General features: G+C 41.3%; 1 protein-coding gene across 8 annotated transcripts in view; it reads left to right on the top strand.

Moving 5' to 3' along the window:
- LOC308459952 (engulfment and cell motility protein 1) overlaps positions 1 to 14,789 on the top strand; it is a 194,480-nt gene that overhangs the window by 117,601 nt on the left and 62,090 nt on the right. Inside the window, exon 1 of one of the 8 annotated variants that reach the window (XM_080975883.1) lies at positions 556 to 1,059. The exons of the other annotated variants lie outside the window; for them this stretch is intronic. The gene's annotated coding sequence lies outside the window, so the exon portion shown is untranslated. Of the gene's footprint in view, positions 1 to 555; positions 1,060 to 14,789 lie in introns of those variants that run through there. 8 annotated transcript variants of the gene reach the window in all.

The raw sequence follows: 14,789 nt of genomic DNA, 5'->3' as shown, positions 1-14,789 counted from the left end.
ACCTGAGTTTGCTGTCAGAGTGAATGATAAATGTGAGTGCGATATAATGCAATAGCCCAAATCAGCTGACATTAGAAATTATTTATATATAATACTAAAGCTTTGCCGTTCACCGTGGCAACCATAAAGTGAGCTCCCCGTGCCTCTATTTTAAGGGCTTTCCTAGCGTTTATTATAAATGTACAGTTGTTACCCATCTGTTGTTTACCGCTTCATCCATGTGCATGAGTATTTAGCAGGATGTACGAGCGTGTCCTTAGCTGCAGATGTATGTGCCTATTTCTCTCTCTCTCTCTCTCTCTCACACACACACACACACACACACACACTCATGTTTTAGCTGTCATAGCATGCATATAAAGTAAACTCCCGATCAGATAAGCAGTCGGGTTGGTGGGGTGGAAGATGAGATTGCATTTGATTATGAGCCTGGCAGCAGATGTTCTACACAAATCCAGCTCACTGCATCCAGTCAGTTTCCATGGTGATGGAATCTGTAATTGTTGAGCTCAGGCTCTCTCCCTCCTCTTTCGCCTGCAAGGTGGGAGCTGGGAATGAATCTGAACCCTCCCTAGACAATTCCTCAGCCCTAAAAATATAGCAGGAAGGGCTAATGGGGCGAGGGATATACAGAGGGAAAGGCACTGTTATTTTCCCCGTGAAAGATGCTGGAAGCAAGTCTATCCTCCTAGGAAATATGTCCTCTGAAGATGCTAAATAAATGGGCAGGAGTTTCCCTGAAAAAAAGCAGGCGCGCTGATTGGCTGCCGTTTGCTAGGTGCTTGCCAATCAGAGCACAACTGGGCTTCAGCTCTCTAAACATAAGCAAAGCTACATGCTTATTCTTTTTGACTTGAGCTGTGCGCCAAGCCAAGGTGTGCAGAAAGGGGCTCCGTTTTCCTATGGCGAACTGAAAACGGATCTCATTAAACAGCTTCATCAGAGGCCATCTGCTGTTCGAGAATATTGCTCCTTCCGCGGAAAAAGCCTTAAGTCATTCTCTTGCTGTAGCACCAAAGGGAAATTGGTTGCCGTGCATGATGGAGCCACTGGATTTCTGTAAGTGAGCATCTTTGAATTATTTAACCTGCTACTTCAGCTTGAGAAGCAGGGACGATTAGTGCCAGGAGCTGGCAACCTTTGTTGAGGATTTTATTTTTAAATGGAAGATGATTGCACTTTGTTTAATGGCTCCAAATATGCAAACATACAATAAATGTAGCTGTTACCACTGCCTTGATTTGCTCATGATTAGTGATATGTATGGTTTACTTTTTAAAATTCCATCAGTTCCAAAGATTTTACAAAGGTACACAAGTTAATATTTCATTCCAAACTACATGAAATTAAGATGGGGGTAGGGAAGGAGCTGCCACAGTGTGATTTCTAATGTTTGCATCATTAAGGCATGCACGTTTTACTATGGCTTGTTTTTGTTTGCTTGCTTTTAAAGTTCATTCAGGTAACTATATTTGCTGATCTCTGTTCTCAGCACCATGGTTCCATTCTCTTTCTAACTACTTTTTTAAAAATTGGAATTCGGAATTCAGATTAAAAATAGTAATTCTAGCCCTAATAGATATGTTACATGTTTCTACACTGGACAGGTCAGCACAGTGGAAATTCAGAGAATTTTTTGTTTTTGACTTCTTTGTTTTTGTTTTTGGATACTGGATTGTAACTCTCCTTGCCTTGTCAGTTTAGCCTCCTAAAGCAGATAGTCTCAGAAGCCCCATATGACAAGTGTGTGTGTGAGAGAGAGAGGGGGGGGGGGAGAGAGAGAGAGAGAGAGAGAGAGAGAGAGAAAATCTGTTGAGTCCCACCCAGGAACGAATCTGTTTGCATTCAGCCAAAACAATGTTCTTGGTCTCATTTTAACCTTTCAAACACCACAGAGTCAAGAAGAGCATGAAACTGAGAAATTATGAGAGTCAGGAAAAGTTTACGTTTCACTTTTCAGACTCCATCAAGAGAGAGACTTTGGGATCCTCAGTGAAGACATCAGATACAGAAATCTTTGTGAACCATGTAGTTTCTAGATATTGGATTCTTAGTGTTGTGATGTGTTGAGCTCTTGGCTCTAAAATTAAGCATATGTAAGTTGCCATACTCTGCGTCTTTTAAGTCCTTCACTTAGGGTTGGTTTTCCCACCATTGTTCTTAATGCACTTTTGGGAGTCCTTATATTTTCCATGTAGATATATGAGCTGTTTGAATGGAGTCTGATCACTGATGAGCTGTTGGATATTTACATGAAGTCTTTTACTCCACTGAGGTTCTCTGTATACGAAAGTGAAATAGGAGCTGTAATTGAGATGGTGCACATTAACGTGTTCATGAAAGTTCCCAAGTGAATTTTTAAAGAGATTGGTAGTGTTTGTTATGCCGTTGACCAATATTTATTAAATTTGCTAGTAAATTCCAGGTGTTTTTCATTCAGGTTTTATCCAGCTGTTAGGCGATGCATTGTAATTTAATGGGAGCAAGTCATTTTGTGGTTATTGGGAAAATCCAACTCTGATGGAAATAATGGAAATTCTAGCCTTGAACTGAGATGTTGTTTGTTCAATACATTTATTTATCAGAACCCTTTCCACTGAATATTCTATTACAAAGAGTATTTTTGAGTAGAGTCACAACACAACTTTGGACTCCTAGTGGTGAGATGTATAAGGAAGCCTTTGAGTGGCATTTGCTACTGCTACATTATGTTTGGATAGTAGGGAACACAGCCTTCAGAACTGTAAAATAAAGTACTGCTCTCAAACATTGACTTTCTACCTCTTGCCGTTCATCCTTGAAAGAAATCTATTTCATAGTGCAAAAACATCCTTTCAGTTCTTGCTAACACTTTGGGGATGTAATTCAAACAGAATATAAATCTGTCAGCTTCAATTACTATTGATGACTAAATGCTGTTTGACTGCTAGAATCCGAGCATCTCACATAACCTTGTTTGAAGGGATTTGTTTACTTCTCCCTCTCTCTGCATTAACAGCTGAACAGCAAAGAGATTGAGGGGGCAGGCTTTTAACTGCTAAGCTTTGGATCGGGGATTCTGACTATCTTCCTGGTTTTCAGCCATGGCAATGGCAGAGTTAGAAGAATCAGCACTGCAGTTTAAGCCACCTATAAATTAGGGTTTGGGGCTAAATGCCTTACTTGCTGCCAGTCCAGGACTGTTGTGTATTAGACTTCAGCTTCATCAACTACAAGCCTTTGAGCAAGCCGATCGACTCCTGCAACTGTGAAAGCTTGGGGAATGCAATTGGGATACACTATAGTCCTTGTGTTTGTGTGTGTGTGTGTGTGTGTGTGCGCGCGCGCAATTTCAAAGTGTCTTTCATTGGCCTGCATTGTTGTGGAAATCAATTTACTTGATGGACTAACCCCTTCAAAATTTAAGACTGGATTCAAACAGAGATTCATATGGATTCTAGTTTTACTTCAGAAACCCCCATAGCAAGGAATTTCAGTTTTATCTTCCCTGAAGCAAAATCAGCATGGTCAGTAAAGGCACACACACTACAGCGTGGAAGGTAGCACACAGTAGATGTCTTCCAGCTGTTGTCGTGACTCAGCCGGCTGCAACCTCTGTACGTTTCTTTCCTTAAGCCATTTATTTATCTCTTCTCTGTTTTGACTAGTTCTTATAAAGACTCATTTGCATACATAAAATTCTGAAACGTTCATTACCTTAGCAAGAAAGGCTTATAGGTGCCGGGCAATGCTCTGAATGTCATTCAAGCAATTTGTCTGTGACATGGATTTCTGTACCGCTGCTTTTAAAAGTGTGGTTGCTGGTCATTGGCACAAAGTCTATAAGCCTGGTTAGTATCCTACACTCCTTGCATGCCATTGTTGTTCTCTTAGAGTTGTGTGGTAAGGTATCATTCTGAGAGTGCAGGTAGCTTCTATTCATGCATGATCTAAGTCTTCTTATATTTATTGTGTGTAAGCCTCTCTTCCTGGCTCATGCTTTCACCTTACACCATACCAATTTCTGAGAGTCTTGCTGCTTCTTTAACTTTTAATATTTAGATAAACAGGAATGGGTTTTTCAATTGGGTTTACATACATGAGATTAGATGGATTTGGGGGAAGGACAAGATTAATTTTGTTGTGCCCAATTTTCTCCTAGGAATCAATCTTTTTCTACTACAGTGATAACATGATCCTATTCTCAGGACATTCCTTCATGTCAAAGAAATTCTTGATGTTATGCTATGAACCAAATAGTTGATGTACTACTGTGAAATAAGAAAATCTCACTGACCTTGATAAATTCTGCCATATATCTTCTCTGTGAGAAGCTGGGATATGTATTCAGCTGACAAACTGAGTAATATAATTGGCTGAAGGGTGTAAACCCCCATGCACACATGATAATGTTCATTAATGAAAGATACTTAGCTGCCAGATTCATCACTGAAAGTTTACATTGACTGATAGGCTTTAGATTACTTATGATGGATTCACTCTTACATTTTGGGGAGGAAATACTTATATCATCTGCCACTCTAGACTTTTACATAACTACATAACTACATGTTGCTAGTTGCTTTGTTTTTCCCCTTCCATTTTCTTACTGGGGTCTTAGATGGATGGGTCCCAAGATTATGCAATTCAAAGCTTATTTGCCCAGGGCAGTAACATCTGCAATTAAGGCACATGCCCACCACAAAGGTCAACAAAAGTGTTCTTGAGTTATAGAATGCCACAAGCATAGAGCATGACTAAAATAGTTGCCTTGCACTGGATAACTAGTTCCCTAAAGAAGTGAGAGAAGCTACTTGTCCCCAGAGATTGCTAGTGGTTTGACCAGCCCCAAACACAGCAAATCCTGGATTTTATTTATTGAATATGAAATGTGCCTCCAAAGGATCTCTAAAATTTCACCAGCTTCTGAACACAACCAAGGAACACCCAATATTTCATTCCATCTCACAACTGCTGAAAATTTCTATGTTCATTCTCAAGAGTTATACCTTGTCTTTTGATCGAATGGTTTTCAAGGCGGCTAGCATCAGCTTGCAGTGGCACAGAACATGAATACATAGAGTCCCCTGGCCAATGAATGGGGTTATAGTGGGAATCCCTTCAGTTCTGAAGTCCCAGGGCAAATGGCAGTTGGGGCAAAAATGTTCTTTCTGGCAGCTGCTCCTGCTGTTGGTATCCGTCTGTCTCTGGAGACAATGGAAGAGTTCACCTGCAGGGGTGAAGTCAAACCATTGGAGAGTTACAGCGCCTGCTGTGGCTGTAGAGACCAATGTGGGAGAGACATGTTTTGTTCCAGGTGAGGCAGATGAAGGCGTCCATGTGTATTCCTTCTCTTTCTACTCCTCTGAGCAGTCCTTCCTCCTCTGGTCATTCCTGTGGATACACGACCTGTCTGTCTCCAGACATTGCAATCCTGCCGCTGAAAATAGCAGTTCCAAGTTGCCTTCTCTGGATAACACCTAGTACAGTGGTACCTCAGGTTACATACTCTTCAGGTTACATACGCTTCAGGTTACAGACTCTGCTAACCCAGAAATAGTGCTTCAGGTTAAGAACTTTGCTTCAGGATGAGAACAGAAATCGTGCTCTGGTGGCGCGGCAGCAGCAGGAGACCCCATTAGCTAAAGTGGTGCTTCAGGTTAAGAACGGACCTCCGGAACGAATTAAGTACTTAACCCGAGGTACCACTGTAAAGCACAATGCATGACATCACATCATTGTGTTCTGAGTTTTCCTGCCCCCCAAGCAGCAGCCAATAAAGCTGAGTGATAGACTACAGTCCACAAAAGCTCTATGCCATTTTAATTAGTCTTTAAGGTGCAATAATACTGCTTCCCCCCCCCCCCCCGCAACTGATTGACATCACACAATGGTTTAGTTTTTTGTTTTTTAAAAAAATAATAATAATGTTACTGTACTGGGATCTTGATTTTAATTAGCAGTGATGTGTTTTTGATTTAAGTCTAGGTACACCCTCATGTTTTAGAGGAAGGTAAATGGATGGGTCCCAGGGCATGAAGGCAATTGTTGCAGTAAGGTTACTGACATCAAGCAGGTCTGAGTCTGGTCAGTGCGTAGATGGGAGACCATGTGAGAATCCTGTGTTACACTGACTTGAGTTACATGACAGAAGGATCTAAATGTAATAAATGCTTGCTTCGCATAAGGAAGAAATCTTTCAACCCGCTACTCCCACTTAGAAAAAAGGAAGAGAGTGTGTCTCCAAAGGAGTATGGCCCTTTCAGTGGCAGGAACATTCTTACTGTGGCATTTCCAGGTGTAGCCTCAATGAATTCCGGTGTATTTTCAGATCACGCCTTAAGTCACCCAAGTGATAAATACAGCCTCCTAAGTATTACTTCGTTTCCCAGGTTTACAAAACTTGGCATTCTGCTTACTTGTTAGTGTTGGGCGTTGAATGTGGATAACAAAAACCACTTTGCCGTGCTCATTTTTATTAAGCCGAACATTAATTTACAGTTAGTGTATGTAAGGTAGATTTTACTGGGAAATAGAAGATCCCTTTATGTCCAGTGTTGTTGTTTTTTAAATTGAAATGTAGCCACAGACTCTTCTTCCCATCCATCTATTCTTTCCATTTCCTTCTGCAATACATGTGGGGAGAAACTGATAACACTAAATTAAGATGAAATAGGTGAGAGCAAGGTAGATGGGACCATGGAAGTACTCTGATTATGCCAGCACTTACTTTTGTTCTGTGATTCCCCCCCCCCCCGAGTGTTAATATGAAAACTTTCTACACTCCGCTGAAGTTTCATGAACAATAAGAACTGTCAGCTGTGACAGTTTTTACAGCCCCACAATTGTTCTTGCATTGTCTTGGCATTCGAAGTAGCGTGCAAAGTAGAAATTTCTTTTGGCAGCTGCTCAGGAATAGTCTAGTCACAAAGAGTCACTATTACCTCTGTGCTGTTGTCACAGGTAGAATGCAGACTCCAGGAGCACATTGTAACTGTGACATTATCAGGGTTTTTGCCTTTAATGCTCTCGATTCTACCCATTTCTGGTGGCTGCTTAACAAAAAAGAGCATCAGCAGAAGATCGCCTTCTCTGAAGTGTGGCCATCATCCCAGATCCCACATGAGAAGGGTTAGATGCATTCAAAGTTTAGATGCATACAAGGGGGAAGAAATGAGAGAGAGAAGCTGCTGGCACCCCTTTCATGACAACAGCTTGTGTGAGTGACTAAATTGGTTTTTAACACCTGCTTAATCTTTCTCAAGACAGGATTATCACTTGAGGGTTATTGAAAGTGATTTGCTGGGTTGTGGAAGCAAATCATGGTGGAAGGTGATTGCAAAACTTTTCTGTCCTCCTTTTTCCCCAAGATTGGTCAAAACCCCAGTTTGCCTGCATAGATCTTGCATTCTGACTTCATGAGCACAGCTAGCACAGCAACAGTATAGAAATTTGCACAACAGATTGAGGTTGAATCCTGACAAGACAGAAGTACTGTTTTGGGGGGACAGGGGGCGGGAAGGTGTGGGGGATTCCCTGGTCCTGAATGGGGTAACTGTTCCCCTGAAGGACCAGGTGCGCAGCCTGGGAGTCATTTTGGACTCACAGCTGTCCATGGAGGCGCAGGTTAATTCTGTGTCCAGGGCGGCTGTCTACCAGCTCCATCTGGTACGCAGGCTGAGACCCTACCTACCTGCAGACTGTCTTGCCAGAGTGGTGCATGCTCTAGTTATCTCCCGCTTGGACTACTGCAACGCACTCTACGTGGGGCTACCTTTGAAGGTGACCCGGAAACTGCAATTAATCCAGAATGTGGCAGCTAGACTACTGACTGGGAGTGGCCGCCGGAACCACATAACACCAGTTCTGAGAGATCTGCATTGGCTCCCAGTACGTTTCCGAGCACAATTCAAAGTGTTGGTGCTGACCTTTAAAGCCCTAAACGGCCTCAGTCCTGTATACCTGAAGGAGCGTCTCCACCCCCATCGTTCAGCCTGGACACTGAGATCCAGCTCCGAGGGCCTTCTGGCGGTTCCCTCATTGCAAGAAGTGAGGCTACAAGGAACCAGGCAGAGGGCCTTCTCAGTAGTGGCGCCCACCCTGTGGAACACCCTCCCACCAGATGTCAAAGTGATAAACAACTACCTGACATTCAGAAGACATCTTAAGGCAGCCCTGTTCAGGGAAGTTTTTAATATTTAACGCTGTACTGTTTTTAACACTTGATTGGGAGCCGCCCAGAGTGGCTGGGGAAACTCAGCCAGATGGGCGGGGTATAAATAATAAATTATTATTATTATTATTATTATTATTATTATTATTATTATTATTATAACTTAATCCCACTGCAGAGTTTGCAGTGTGGCCTTAATACGAATTCAGTAATTGTTTTACTGAAATAAACCCTACCGTGTAGGAAATACATGCAGGGCAATACAAGAGGGAACTTTGAGCTTGCGAATCTTTCCCCACTGCATGTAGTGTAGAATCTATAATGTTGAACTTGTGTAAATGTTTGTGTAAATACCTTTGCAAATAGTCCTAGTTCGGCCCCTCACGGTGTGTACAGCCTGCTTAGGGAGTAGGTTCACATTACAGGTTCTACATGCAAAAATGTTTTCAAGGGCAGCCCCATACAGAGCATATTGTAACAGTCTAATTTGGAGGTTAGCACTGCATGGAGTACAGTGGCCAAGTCATCTCTGCTCAAAAGCATCTATTGCCAGCTACATTTGGAAACAAGCACTCCTAGCTACTAAAACTACCTGAGCTTCCAGTGATGATCTTGGATCCAGGAATGCCCCAAGCTACATACTTGCTGCTTCCTGGCAAGATCACTTCCCTCTGGAGCAGACCCAAGAACTCAGAACGTGCAACACCTTCCTCTTGTCTAGATTCAGTTTGTTGTTTTTTTATCTGTACCCAGCCCACAGTCACCTCCAGGTTCCAACATAGCACCTGATATAATTGTGTATATAAAGTGGCCCAATAATTCGTGACAATATATAGGTATTTGTTTCCTTTTTAAAACCTATTTTTGTCTCAGACATTTGTGACTCAAAAGTGTGGGCAGTGTCTGTTGCAGAAACAAGAGTAGTCCTAGATGGAACATTTCAAATATCTTGGTTTTATCTTTTCTCTTGAATATAATCTAGTGCAAGCTGCATAAATTTTAACCACTCCTAAGTGTTTATTAATGCAAAATGTTCTATTTATATACAAGAGAGCTTAACCGACCTTCATGCAGCGAAAGGCATCCGTGCCACTGAAGTTTGTGTATTAATTATATTCTTTTAAGCTAATTTAATTTTGCATTACAATAATAATAATAATAATTTTGAAACACTGCATGAAACAAATAGATAAAACAACATCCATTGAGCTGAAGAATTGGAAACTACCTCTCTATTGCTACAGATGCAGAATTATATATTCCCTCCCCACAAAAAAATCCTTCATCAGTTTACGTGTGTGCATATGTGCACCATCTCTTTATACCATGTATTATTATTTAGCAAAAGTTGCTTTGCAGGTTTCCATTTAGTCTCACATTCAGGAGCCCATTAGGTGCTTCACAGAAGATTTCTTTAACAAGCTTTAAAATATTGGTAACCTCCCATCCTAGGCTTTGAAACCCAGTTTGGATCTACATTTCTGAGAAAGTGCTGCTTGGATTTTCTCTTACTCAAGATAAAAGTAAAACAAAGACTACGTTTTAGCATAGGCAACTTATTCAGACAGATTTCTAAAAGAATGGGTGGTAAAAGCAAGTAAGATGGTGAGAAATTGGATCAGTTTTTCTATGGAGATGCACACATGGAGACTAAAAATAAATGGCCTTTGCTTCGGGCAGCAAGCCCTTATTGCTGCAAATCGGTTTTGTGGGTTTGAATTTTTGGATTTAATTTTCCACTAGTCTTACTAAAATAGTTGAACAGAACAGCACCCTTTTAAAACAATGTGTTCTTTTGGAAATCATTCATTAGCCGAGTATCCGCATAATGAATCAACGATTTTCATTGATTCCTCTGGGAAAATTTCAAATGCATTTCCTGACCCCCTAATTTTTGACCGCCCCCCCCAGCCAAGAAAACCCCACATAAACCCAGAAAAAAATGCTCTCTGATTTGTCTGATCGCTCCCCCTCCTTCCCTCCATCCTCAGCAAACCAGAAAAAGGCAAAACAAACAAACAAACAATGCTCTCTTTTTGGACATCTGAATCTGCGGTGTGTATAGCGAGGGTTGGGTACCAATTCCTCGTGGGTGGAGAAGTGAATTTTTGCATACTGAATGTTTGTAAAGCGGAACTTTTGTGTATGGTGATAAGGGACTGTGATGTCAATAGGAGTATAGAATCATGGAATCATGGAGTTGAAAGGGACCTCAGGGGTCATCTAGTCTAATAACCTATTATGCAGGAATCTCTACTACAGCATCCATGACAGATGACCATCCAATCTCTGCTTAAAAACCTCCAAGGAATAAGAGTCCATCACCTGTCACAAGAGTCTGTTCCACTGTCAAGCTGCTCTTACTTTATTCTTTCTTTGTAACTTGAAGCTATTGGTTTGGGTTCCAAACCACCTTGGGGCAGCAGAAAACAAACTTGCTCTATCATCCATGGGACAGCCCTTTAGATATTTGAAGATGGGTATCATAACTCCCCTCATTCACCTCTTTACTATGCTAAAGATATCCAACTCCCTCAACCGTTCCTCATATGGCTTGGTCTCCATCATCTGCACACATTCCAGCTTGTCAGTATCCTTCTTAAATTGTGGTACCCAGAACGGGACACCGTACTTCAGGCATGATCTGATCAAGGCAGAATAGAGTGGTACTATTACTTCCCTTGATTGGAACACTATGCTTCAGTTTCATAGAAGAAACCAGATACGCTTGTAGATATTTGAGAGAATAACACGTTACCTTTCTAGTAAGTTACATTAAAACTGTCTTTCCAATGCACAGACTAACTCACTATATTTTGCAAAGTAGGAGAATCCATTCCAGTAGCCTATGAAGTGATGGCAAGGCTGCTTCAGTGACCCCAAAACCTGCTGGATTGTAGCTGACAAATGCATGTTTATATTCACAGCAATCTGTTGCAGACAACTAAGATTAATTTGAACTACGGCTCAGCCAAATAATCAATTTCTGATTCTCGGCATTGACTTTCAACATGTAAAGTAGTGAAAGAGAGCCTTGGAGTATGCCCAGAGTGCAATTTCCTCTTCTGTGAATGATCCTAGCACCCCTTTCGGTGCTGGTTTCACTGCCACCACTATTTTTGCTGGAACATACCAGTGGGATTTAGACTGTCAAAAAACAGGCAACATGGCACCAACAGCAATCGTGCTTGTATTTTATTACCTTAATTTATTAAAATATTTGTAACCCGCTGCATACCAGTTGGTCTCAGAGTAGGGAAACATAACTTATCTAAAAGAGCAATTCATTATAGAAAATAGCACATATAAACCAATAATTGTCACTATTCTTAAAACAAATGAGCAGATTGGTGTATTTAATAACACACAAATAAATGCCAAATAAAGAAAATACACCCCAAGATTTTCAGTAAAAGTCAGGAGACAAAAACAAGTTGGCCTTAAAAATATAACTCAGATATACATAATATCATCAGTTCAAAATATACATTATTTTTAATAGGAAAATTGCCTCTTACAATGCATGTCACTCTTATTTTTAAAAAATCTGTTTTTAACATTTGTATACTCCTTTATTGTCAAAACCTCTAAGCAGTTCTTATGGGAATAACTTGCCCTAATAAAATTGCAAACATTTGTCATGCTATATAGCAAAATTTCATTTGGTTACTCTTAAGATCACACCACATTTTCCCACGAGTGTTGGGCTGCCTCCTTCCACAGTCTGAACGATTTATATATTCAATAAACCTTTGCCATACATTATAAAATGAATAGGGGTCATGCTTGCCCTTTGCTGCTCTGAACTGACAAGTTAGTTTTTCAGCCAGTGCTATTGACCATACCAAGAATCAAAGCCTTAAGGTGATCACGTGCTGAGATTTGCCTACCTAAAACAATAAGTTATATGTTGCGTTGGAATAGTCAAAGTAATTCTCTCTGCAGTCATAGAGTTGGAAGGTACCACCAAAGGTCATGTATTCCAACACCGTGCGATGCAGGAAAACAGATAAACTCCATAAAGTAAGCTGTATTATTTTCCCCATACTGCATTGTGAATACAGAGGGGTGAGGGGAGCATGGAGGCTGAAATAACAGTGGCCCGATGTGGTTGAACATGGGCTGGATCTAGGCACATCAAAGAAGCGTTTCAGCTACACGCATTGTAAATTTAAACAGAGAAATCCAGTAGGGAAACACGGGGCTCCACAGCGCTGTCTGGTGGCACAGTGTTATACTGCATATACAACACATATAAAACCCTTTTTCTTTACCAATCTAGCTGAATCCGTGGAGGAGCAAAAACAGTAAGATGGGCAGCTACCTCTCTGTTTTCCACACCGAGATGCAAGTGTGGAAGCCGTGGACACAAAACTGCCATCTCTCAACAATTGCCCTTCAGCAATGGAGCTTGCGCAGGGACTGCAGTGCTTCTGCGATCCTTCTGCGAGTCACTTTTGGTTATGCTAATGGGTTGAGGGATGTTGCTTAGGCCTCTGGGCCTTGGGAGCTGGTGACAGGGGCCTTTGGGGAGCTGTTAGAAACGTGTCACCTATAAAGGATAGAACCTTTGGCATGTGGGTGGCTGGGGCATTGACCACTATTCCTAATGCCTTTGGATGTCCATAATAGCTCCTGCAACACTTGCCTGGGCCTTTGATTAGACAGGTCACAGAACAACAAACATTCAGCAGACAGAAGATTTCTGAGCCAAGAGCCTAGAGTACATCTATCAACATCTGTCTCCCTATCCTACTTGTGTATTTCTATTTTTTTTAAGGCCGCCTTCCCAAATGCACACGTTAGGTTTGCAGGACCCCATCTTTCTGCACTCAAACACATATACACACATGCACAACTAATGAGATACGATTAGTTTCAAATCTGTAACAGAATTTTGCTGCTAATTAAATTGCCACTCCATTTCCATAAAATAATCTGGTTAAAGGCGAAGCCAAAACAGTATCAGTTTCTGTGTTCGTCGAGGTTTCTGTACAGCCGCGTGGGCTCTGTAGCTGCACAAAGCCTTATTCGGGAAACTTCTCAAGCTGGAACCATCCCTTTCTGCTCATTTCTCTTTTGACTGCCCCATTGGTAGCTTCCAGGCAGCTTGTTTTGTAGTGAGTTCTTATTACAAACTACTTTTGTTCCTTGGTTTTAAATTTTTATTCTTCGTGGACCATCTTCATTTTCAGTGGTCACCCTCTTGACTGTGGCTTTTCTTTCCCACCTGTTTGAGCTATTGCAAGGATCTCTCTTGCAGCGATTGATTTCTCCCCCTACGGATGGCCGTATTTTTTCCCATAGAGTAGATGTTTGTCACTACTGCTAAGCCCCTACTGGGCAGGCATGGAAGAATCACGGTGGCAAGTGCTTCTATAGGGGAAGAAGGTTCTTCCAGCTGCTGGGCAAGCCCATCCAAAGATACGAAAGTCTTTGACAATCTGTTTGCAGCGTGCTCCACCATCAGCTTTTCTGATGGATGATGCTCATTCTGGATGCCATCGTCAGGGAGAGACAGTTCCTGTCTGCATTCCCTTGGCGGATCCCGCTAACCAGGGGCTGCCTTCTGTGTCCCTAGTCGCTGGATCCCTAGAGAATCCACTGCTCCTTCGGCCTCGAAACTGAAGGAGCAGAGTTGGGGCAGGACCCCCGACAAAATTCTAACCTAGCATAGGAAGTTTTCCAAACCAGGTTTTACACTGGCGCAGAACCCGTGCCTTTGCTTTCTTTCATAATTATTAGGGAAAGAAATGTATATTACATAACAACTATTATCTGGGGTGGATTATACAATTTAGTGTAACAATAGATATTACTTCGACCTTTGTGTATAATAAACTGAACAAACCATTTTGGTCACTGCATATTAAACCACTTATTAATTTAATCTCTCACTTTCGTAAGTTGACCAAATTGCCTTTTCCTGAAACATTAAGGGAGATAACGAGAAGCAGCTCATAATAGATTCAAAGCCCCAAAGAGAGCACAGCATCAGTTTTAAATATAGCTTATTAAAACGAACTACATGTTTCATATGCTTGGTTGAGACATGATTTAAAAGATTCATTGAACCAAAACTCCCAGAGGTTTCTGCTACTGTTTGATACAGGCTGCGACTATCAAGAGATTATCACAGCACACAGTTCCTCTGATCATCAGGATTCATTCTTCTCTCCTTTTTGGAGCTATTATTATTATTATTATTATTATTATTATTATTATATTCCTGACACTCTGAATGCCTTTAAAGCCTGCGCTTTAAACTGCATATGCCAAATTATTATTGTGTGGACAAAAGCAAAAGCATCTATCTTTCATGTATTTTTTAGCAACATTAATCCCGCTCTCAGGCCATCTTCATATATTTGCTTCTCCTCCCATGAACACGCATTTCTACAGGTGCAGGAATCAGCTGTTTGGTTTTCAGACAGTTCAGTGACTATCCTTTCAAAGTATGCTATTGGGGAGCATATGGAAATGACAGGAATTTACGGGTTTGCATATTTTGCATGCATATTTCTGCACATTTACAAACTTTTGCATGGAGAGTGAATGTCAGAATTGGTTTCAAAGGGATCTGTCCTCAACTAAAACCACACACAGGACAAAGCTCTCTCCAAACTTTGCCCTCATG

This window comes from Podarcis pityusensis (genome assembly GCF_964106645.2).
Source record: "Podarcis pityusensis genome assembly, chromosome: 12".
NCBI lineage: Eukaryota > Metazoa > Chordata > Lepidosauria > Squamata > Lacertidae > Podarcis > Podarcis pityusensis.
The sequence above is the reverse complement of the archived record's forward strand: the minus strand, read 5'-3'. Positions and strand labels throughout refer to the sequence as shown.